The sequence below is a fragment of the Eurosta solidaginis genome, chromosome 3, assembly GCF_040869045.1.
Source record: "Eurosta solidaginis isolate ZX-2024a chromosome 3, ASM4086904v1, whole genome shotgun sequence".
NCBI classification, from domain to species: domain Eukaryota; kingdom Metazoa; phylum Arthropoda; class Insecta; order Diptera; family Tephritidae; genus Eurosta; species Eurosta solidaginis.
The window spans coordinates 24,373,858-24,383,941 of NC_090321.1; the positions used below are offsets into that span (position 1 = coordinate 24,373,858).

General features: G+C 33.2%; 1 protein-coding gene across 1 annotated transcript in view; it reads right to left on the reverse strand.

The window, feature by feature from the left end:
* The window catches only part of jing (AE binding protein 2 jing), a 595,696-nt gene extending 585,990 nt beyond the window's left edge, over nt 1-9,706 (reverse strand). Inside the window, exon 1 of the mRNA XM_067771251.1 lies at nt 9,285-9,706. The gene's annotated coding sequence lies outside the window, so the exon portion shown is untranslated. The remainder of the gene's footprint in view (nt 1-9,284) is intronic.
* Between the last annotated feature and the right edge of the window lie 378 nt (nt 9,707-10,084).

Genomic DNA, 10,084 nt, shown 5'->3' on the forward strand with positions numbered 1-10,084 from the left:
TCCGTCATCTTTTTTGAATTTGATTTGGAGACAAAGCAGTTCCGGCGTTGCGCCATCATCAGTGGAATTTTTCGTTCTTTCCTTTTTCTTTAAGCAACTTGTCATTGAGCTACAAGCTTGAAACTTCACACATAGTAAAAAAAAAAATCGGCACAACGCAAGAAAAGTGAAAAAAGGTCCAGTAGGCGGCGCTCGGAACGAAAGAGTTTCCAAATTTATACTTGGAATCTTGCGATCGATGTTTAAGTAGCTTCTTAGTAAGCTAGATACTTACTAAATTTTTTTTTAAATATATTTCAGTGACCAAAGCGAGTGCAACACCGATCCCAAATAGTACCGCTAGAGGGTGCACAAATCGAAATATTTAGCAAGTTAGTTCGGAAAGAGAATTCGCATTTACATAAGAAGTTCAAAGCGCCGTGGCAATACATCAAAAGAGGAAAATAAAAAGGAGATAAAAAATTTATTTATAACAATTTTTTATATAAATGTGTTCAAACTTAGCGATTAATGTGCCGTTAAACATAGACATAATGTTGGTGAAATTTGACTTTAATATCAAGTATAACAATAACTTTTGTAAACAGCCAATCAGAAACAAAAATATAGAGGTAAAGTTGTATTTTCGAAAGCGCATATATATTTTTTATTTGTAGTTCCCTACGCAGGTGCCTCTAGCACAAGAGGTTATAATAGCCACGTACGTTCATCTACGGAGGAATTTCGTTTTGCGCATTATTACTTCGCCATTCTACGTCCGAGCGCATTGGGCCGCAGCCTTCATAATTCCGTTACTTTAGCAAACATTTTACCGTTCACTAGCCGGAAGTGTGCATAACACTCGCGCATTCATGCATTTATCTCACTTCTACTTTAAGCTTTTATGAGCATCATTGCGTGTAGGTATGTATGTATCTATACAGTTTTGTTGTGCTATATATTTTTATACTTTTTCCGGAGCTGACGGAAGTTCATATTCCTGTCATCTATGGCATCCGTTTTCCTGTAACTGCGCTGTTTTTGCCGTTATTCTATGCTACATTTGTGTATAACTAACGGTATATACTTTAAAAAGTCGCATATTTTTTTATGTTTTTCCGGACCATCCACTTCCAATGCATACACAAACACAAACAAAAGCTCACCCATACTTAGACATTCACCTATACATGCCATACTTTCGCACACACACACTGAGTTCGACTTACACTTTTATTCTTCCCAATTTGCACTTCCTCTGCCTTCTTTTTGTTGTTTCTTACCACTTGTGGTCGCTACTGGTCTTTAAAAACACACATTCATATATATACACTTAGGCACATACATATGTATCTGGTCAGCAAAATAAGTTCTATCAACGGTGCATTTCATCCGAAGTGCTTGTTTGTGTCCAGCTGACGCGTACACTTCACTGTCAACCCAAAAGTTTTTCGTTTTTTTTCTTTTATTACTTTTTTTATGTTTATAACTCAGTCATTTTGCTTTACCAGTTATTACGGGTTTTCAAGACTAATTTGTTGTATTGAGTAATTAATTTCCTGTCAAACATCGTGTTGCTTCTTTTGCTGCTTTTTGTTGTTGTTGCAGATTCTTCTAACTTCTTTCCCACTCTGTTGCTTGCTACTAGCTTCTAATGAGCCTCGAGGAAATTCTTTGCTTTAGTTTGAAGTGTTTTTCATTTCATTTTACTTTTTCAGTTTTGCATTTCGTTTACTCAACTTGCAAGCACCAAAGTGCAACGACTCATACAAGAACAACTTTCAAACACGACTCTAAACATGAGAAAAAATACGAGCACAATCAGGCAGGAATAGCATGGTGAGAAGAATTGCAGCAATAACAACAACATAGCAACATTAAATAACAATAGCAACAACTATAACAAAAACAAAAACACAACAAAAACAAGGATGCTTATTTTGATAGCAACACGCGAACTTTTATGTATACCAGCAAAGCAATCTTCGTTCATTTCATGCAATTGCTCCAAGCACTTATATACATATATTAATCATATACTTGTATATTAGAGTGTACATGGGAAAGAAGAAGAAGGTATCAAACAAATCTCAAAATTTTCAAATTAGCCGAAGAGCCCCTAATTTTTCTGGAACAAAACTTTTTTCTTGCTGTGACACATTTTCTGAAACAGTTTCTTCCTCTGGCGGCTCCTGGGCACAATCTGAGAGTTCCAATATAGTGCGTTTTTGAAAGAAATCTGAGATACTATAGATAAAGTTATTGTTATAGAAGATAAAACGTTATTTTAAGATAACCACCGTTGTAACATTGTTAGAAGTTGTTTGCATATAACGATATTTTCTTCATTTTCGTACTTAACTCCTGATCTTTAATTATATAAGTAGATTTCCTTTTCAAATTTTTTTAGAGATGCCGATTTTTTTTTACACAAAGTGTAATCTCTAATAGTAAGCACAAAATAAAAGAGAAACTTGCAGATTTGACGGCTATTATATTATCTTTTGAATATTTATTGTGGATTAGGGCATATAAACGTGATCTTAAAATCAAATTTTAATAAGATTTGAACTATTTAAAATAGATCTTAAATTGATTGCCTGCCACGGCATACCTGAACTCGCTTTAATTGATAGTATTTGTTATTATTCGACTATCTATTTGTGTTAAAAAAAAACTGATTTTTTGTTTTTGAAACATGCAGGACAGTTATATTTCTTAAATATTCTATATATTAATACGTTAACAAAATTTCCATACAATCAATTGACAGGCTGTTTCGCATACTTAGCATATGTAAAATCATATTAAAGTTATATGAATCGATTCGTATGGCTCAGCCGCACTACATATGCCTATTTTTGTTAACAAATATTACTCTATTTGTCAATATTAAAAGCATAAACATATTGACTCTGTGCAATTTTCTGAACTTTTTGGAAATACATATAATACTATGTACAAACACACACCAAATTCGAAATTTATACCATTTGGGCAATTTATAACGCAATTTATCATATACTAAATTGATTGTAATGATAAATTTCCAATTTAAAAACAATTGCGTAAAAAATTGTTCAAACTGCAAATGCAACCTTGTAAAGTGTGTTTATTGAGTAGATTTAAACGTCAGTTACGCATGGCTCAACTATATGGTTGGCTCATCTCATCAGCTGATTTTATTTTTTTCATTTCATTGGAGTAGGGATTGTCAAAAGAAGATGGCAAACTCAAAATGAAACCAAAACATTGAACACATTTTCTTACAGCACACATAAATTTCAAAGTTTTATATTTTAATTCCATTCCATTCGCCTAAAACCAACACGCACATTTTGACAGTCTGAGCAAAGGTATGTTGTCGCTGTAGAGATAAGCCAACCAGCTATCAAATTATATCGTGTAAGCTAAATTGAGTTGTATGAACACCATTCAATTTAAATCGAAATTGCCTCAATTTATTTTTCTGTTTGAGCACAGTATAATACAGGCCTACCAATTAAAAAAAAGTTAAGCCGCAGAAATGAACTAAAACATTTAAAAAGTTCTTCGTGTCGCTTAATCTGAATACTTTAGATTGGATTTAAATTTTTCATTTTAGTTCTCAATTTCGGTATATTCTTTTATAAAGGTACGAAATCGGGTTTTTCGGCTTCATTCAATACGTAATTCTTCAACAAAACTTATTTTCATTAAAAACCTACATATGTATACCGTTTGAAATGATATCCAATTACTGCTCTCACAAACGCTGTTTAAATGATATATGTGGGCATAAGCAATAAACGCTTAAGCCGCCCTTGTACGTCCTTGATCGCTGCAAACAAAATTAAAATTTGTAGCACATTTTCAGGCAAACTTTCTTATATTTTGCTTGAAGTTTTGTACCAGATGAAGTAGACGACATAATATATTTTCTTCTTCCTTTTTGTTTTATAAGTTAAATTTGTTTTTTTTTTCTAGCATCCATGGTTTGCTGCACAAGCCACTAGCAGATTTAAGTGACTAAGGTGCCTAAAACCAGACCTCAAATTTGTGTAAAAATTTTGTTTTGAGAAAGTAACGCACACGTAATAGAATATCCCTAATCACCAAGCAAGCCGTCCAAAAAAAAAGTTGCACTTTGGAATCGTATATGTTGTGTAGAAATATCTCGAAAATACTGAAGGTCTTTAAAAAAGTATAGGCTCATTTGTGTGTCTAAAATTTGTCGACCTGTGTATCTTAATATTTCATAGGATCATTTTTGAAAAAAAAAATATATATTGTCTAAATTTTAACACAGGCCGCATTATTTTGACTTTTAGGATAGTAAAAATTGTTACTGTCTTTAAAAATTAGTATTTGATTATAATACGAAAAAATATGTATTTCTGGTGGCAATCAGAAAAAATGACTAATGCGATATGCAAAAATATGTTCTATTTGACTCAAGGCTGTTTCGCAAAAATACTTCTATTGCCATAACACAGGCTATATTTAAAAAGTTAGATTGCCATTTTTTGATTATCTGTACAAAAATCTAAAATAGGAGTGTATTTCTGTCATAAGAAGCTCTCAGTTAAAATTCATCTGCTTTGCAGATGCCGTTCGGAGTCGGGCCCGTCTCGCCAATTTGTATAAAAAATTAAATTAATTTAAAGGAGCACGACGCAAATTGCAGGAGAAGCTCGGTCTATAATCTCTTCGGAGGTTATTGCGCCTTACATTTATTTTAGTTTTATTTTTATTAAACCTTTACTTCATAACAATCTAAAATGTCGAATAGATACTACAACCAAAAAAAAAAAAAAAAAAAAAAAAAATCGGGTCTTTCAAAAACGGTCAAAAGAGGTCGATTGTGTTTTTGAAATTGTACAGATTCAAAGCGTGTATATTATATCTGACAAAATTAGACACTTCTCGTTTTGACACCAAATAAAAAGGTTTGAAAATCTTTACTTAGAAACTGGTAGACACGTCTCGTGTTATACCAAGACAAAAAAGTTTAAATTTATTTCGGGTTTTCACAGTCCCTTCTAATTTGGCTTGTTAATTTTACAAACTGAATAGCTGTGACAGTTTAACACAGTGTAGATATTTTATTTTTGTTTCGCCTGGGAATTACAAATACCACTTTAAAACAAGTTTGCCAATCTTCGTATTATCTTAATTCCATTGGTAATATGAAAAAAAAACGTAAAAACTTAAATAAACGCAAAAGCACACATTGAATTGTTGGGAAAAACGTATTGAAAATCTAAATGAGCTTGAAAACTAAAACTGAATCTGGAAAATATTGAACAATTTCAATGTACACAACATTGTGGATAAAACAGGTGTGATATCTTATCTGTCATCTGCCTGACAGGATGTTCAATATGGAGGTGCACAGTGCCAGCTATCTTCAGCGTTTGATAAAAAGAGATGCAGAATGAGAAAGCGATAGTCAAATAAAAATCAATGATCCATTTTATTTGTAATTTTGACGTCTATGCAGAAGTTATCACACTTATTTAGTTCACAATGGCCCACAATCTTGAATTGAGAATGTGCTAAGTTTAAACATTTTAAATATTAAAAATCTAAAAATAACAAATTTAGAAACTTGAGCCTAAACTTTAAAACATTCATCGGTTTAAGGAATTATTCAAACTTTGCTTCCCTAAATTCAAAACCTCTCGATTTACTAATCTGTTTTCTTTTTTTATTGGTTTCAAATTTTTTATTTAAATGAACAATACGTCTAAAATCGTAAAAATGTTTTGAAACCAAAAGCAACAAGTTTAAAAGATCTGAAAATATAAACTTGTATATCTTTCTGGTTTACTAACAAAACCCAAGAGTTTTAAATTTACTGCTGAAAATATGCAACACTTAATGATAACTTTTTGAAGCTGATAAAATGGGGCAGAAACTTACGAAAAGCTTCTTTCCTGAACAATCGGTTGTAAGGTATTTATGCTGTATACAATTTTTCCATACAACAATGTATACGCTGTACGTAAGCAGTTGGTGAAATTTTAAGCTTTTAGCTGTTTAAATAAGGATATGTGCTATATATACGACCGATCGAAACGAATTTTTCAGACAACGATATGTGCCATATACGAAAAATCGGTTTTATGCGGCAGGCGCCCTGGGTTCAATTCCCCAAAGCAACATCAAACTTTTAGAACCAAGTTTTCTCAATTCAAGTAAAGGTGTCTAAGTTCGGGTGTAACCGAACATTATATACTCAGCGTGAGCTTCAATTGTATATTTCATTTCAGATAAATTACATTTCTACATAACACGTGGCACCGCCCGTTTAAAAAAAATGTCTCCCCATTTCCTTTTACAATAAAACTTGATAAGTGAAATATCATTGTTTCAAAACTATTTTTTGCTAAGTTATAGCTTATTGTTCTAGTCTACGAACCTTTTAAACTTGTTTGATATCTAAGTCGCCGTGGTGTTTAACCGATCCCGTCCATTTTAACTAGAAATATTTTCTGCTATAAGGAAAATATGTGTACAAAATTTTATTATGATCCGTTAATTTTTCTTCGAGTTATGGCTCCCGAAACATAGAAAATTTCTTAGTCATAAAAGGGACGTGGCCACACCCATTTTCAAAAATTTTAGTGTTTTCCAATTTAATGTTATAATTCAATTTAGAAAGTAAAATTCTGATGATACAAAGCTTTTTTTTCTTTTTCTTAAAAATCTTTTATATAAAAGTGGGCGTGGTCTTTAACCGATCTCGTCCATTTTTTCTAGAAATATTTCCTGCTATAGGGAAAATTTGTGTACCCAATTTTATTACGATCCGTAAATTTTCCTTCGAGTTATGGCTCCCGAAACATAAAAAATTGCTTAGTCATAAAAGGGGCTGTGCCACGCCCATTTTTAAAATCTGAAGTTTTTCCTATTTATTGTTATAAATCAACTTTGGAAATGAAATACCATTGATATAAAGCTCTTTTTTGCAAAGATATAGCTTATTTTATTCGTCCACGACCCTTTTAAAATTTTTTTATATAAAAGTGGGCGTGATCCTTAACCGATTTCGTTAATTTTTATTCAAAGCAAGTAAGTAAAGGCCACCGTGGTGTGATGGTAGCGTGCTCCGCCTAGCACACCGTATGCCCTGGGTTCAACTCCCGGGCAAAGCAACATCAAAATTTTAGAAATAAGATTTTTCAATTAGAAGAAAATTTTTCTAAGCGGGGTCGCCCCTCGGCAGTGTCTGGCAAGCGCTCCGATTGTATTTCTGCCATGAAAAGCTCTCAGTGAAAACTCATCTGCCTTGCAGATGCCGTTCGGAGTCGGCATAAAACATGTAGGTCCCGTCCGGCCAATTTGTAGGGAAAAATCAAGAGGAGCACGACGCAAATTGGAAGAGAAGCTCGGCCTTAGATCTCTTCGGAGGTTATCGCGCCTTACATTTATTTTTATTTATTTAAGTAAGTAAAGGCAACCTCTTTGCCTAATTTTGTTACGATAGGTTTAACGATTTTTGATTTATGATTAATAATATTTGTAAAATTGATTTTATCACAAGTGGGCGATGCCACGGCCATTTAAAAAAAAATTTTTCAAATTTTTATCAAGTCTCAATATCAGTCCACATGTCGAATTTCAAAATTCTAGGTGTATTATTTACTAAATAATCAGGTTTTTTGTGTTCTCCAAAATGTTATATATATAAAAAGTGGGCGTGGCTATCATCCGATTTGGCTCATTTTCAACACCAATCTAGATAAGCTCGTGTACCAAATTTGGTGAGGATATCTCAATATTTACTCAAGTTATCGTGTTAACGGACGGACAGACGGACATGGCTAAATAAAATTTTTTGTCGATACTGTTGATTTTGACATACACATGTATGGAAGTCTATATCTATCTCGATTCCTTTATACCTGTACAACCAACGGTTATCCAATCAAAGTTAATATACTCTGTGTGCAAAGCACGCTGAGTATAAAAAAGTTTCATAACCGGGGTCGACCCTCAGCAGTGATTTTACAACAATGTTCAGTGTATTTCTGCTTCTCAGCGAAACCTCATCTGCTTTGCAGATGTCTTTCGGAGTCGGTGTATAACATGTGGGCCCTGTTCCCCCAATTTGTAAGAAAAATTAAAAAGAAGCACAACGTAATTTGGAAGAGAAGCTCGGGCTCTTTTACCGCCATGTATTTATTTTATTATATACATATATGCTATGAAGGTCCGATCCGGCCGTTTCCGACAAGTGTCTAGTCAGACACCTAAATACACACGCTTAATAAATTTTAACAAGATATCTCAAAAATTGAGGTAGTAGTTTGTGTTTAATCAGACAGACGGACGTGTCTCAATAAAACCAGATTGTCAACCTGATCAATTCGGTATACTTATTGGTGGGTCTATCTCTTATCTTTTAAGAACTTAACTTACAAATTTGCGATTCGTTCAAAACTTAATATACCATTTCTTTTTCATTAAAGGTATAAAGTAAGTTTACGGGCGTTGCTCTATTAAATGTATCAGTTGACAATTTGGCAGTTGTACAGTCTAGAGAAAAATTTAAATATTTGTCCTAAAGTTAAAGTTTTCTATAAGCACAGAAACACTGGGCCTATGAAAAGCTAAATAACTAAAAACATTTTATTTTAGTTAAAACGCGATGTGAACGGTTTTTTAATAGCTATGCTAAAGCTTTTTGATTTGATTAACCTCTAAAAACTATCACTAAAATTAAAACTCCGCATTCTAATGTTTAGTCGTTCACTGTAGCGTACTTTGTAAATGCGTGAAATATTATTTTTTCTACCTTATACATATTTCTGAGTTCTTCATGCTAACAATTTCGGGGAATGCGCCTACAACTTTGATCTATGGAATGGCACCAAAAATTAACAATTACCTACATATGTACATTTCTTACAGATGACGGACACCCTAATAAAAGTACATTCATACCTATGCACACAAAGTTAATTTTTCATAGCCTCTTTGTAGGATTTTCTAACTTTTTTCAACGGCTTACTCGGCATTTACTGCAGACACTTTTTTATGTATTGAGGAGCAAATTTAATTTTCCTTTCTTTAATAAAAATGAGAAAACACCAAACTTTTATAAAACACAAAGTCTTACTTTGAATTCGATATAAAACTATTTTAATCATTAAATTCGAGCGTTCGTCACATAATCATATTTTTATTGCCTCACTTTTGCATATACAAAATTCTACATTATCAATGAAATTTTAACTTTAAACCTTGCAATCAATTATGCACACGCACAAACATGCAAACATACATATGTATGTACACACTACACAATTTTCCTTTACCTTCTCCGCACCCAGCATGCAACAAACTTCTATTTTACTTTGCTTGTTAGTCGCTGCTTCTCTTTATGCTATATTCAATTGCACTTGCACAAATTTATTGCATTTCAATGCAATTTTATGTATTCACAAATTTTGTCATACTTTTCATTAAGTTTTTACGTTTTTTCTGTTTAGAAAAATTGCTTCAGTTTCACTTTTTCCACACACATTTTCTTTAACACTTCATAAAAATTCTTTCTTCAGACGATATTTTGTTTTAATTTTATATTAAAAACTTCAAAAATTTCATTTATTGCTGTTCTATGCATTTATCCGCTCAATGGCTTATTCAACCAAACAAACACGCCGAACACTCACAACATTCTGTTCGTTTATTTCCCAATTCAATACACTTCGACTACAATTCAATCCATACGAAACGAGACGAGACGACGCACTGACCCAGCCAACCGTGTTTTTGTATCGTTTCTATGTGTGTATGCTGCTTGCCGATGTGCACAACTTGCTGCTACTGCTACTCATTTATTTGATGTTCGTTGCAATTTTGATGGTGGTTGGTGAGGTGGGCCCCCTCCCACAACCCACTGCTGGTATGAGCGACTGATAGCATGTGTTAGGTTATTTGTACCCTGTTGTGTGTATGAACATAATAGATCGTACATGTACTAGTTCACAACTAGAGACATCGCATGGAGAAGATTTTACTATTGATAGGCAATCTAAAGTGTAGATTCTAAACACAGTTTAGCGGGAGTCATTGGTGCCGTAGGTCGTATCGCTGTAGTCGTATCCCTAATGCG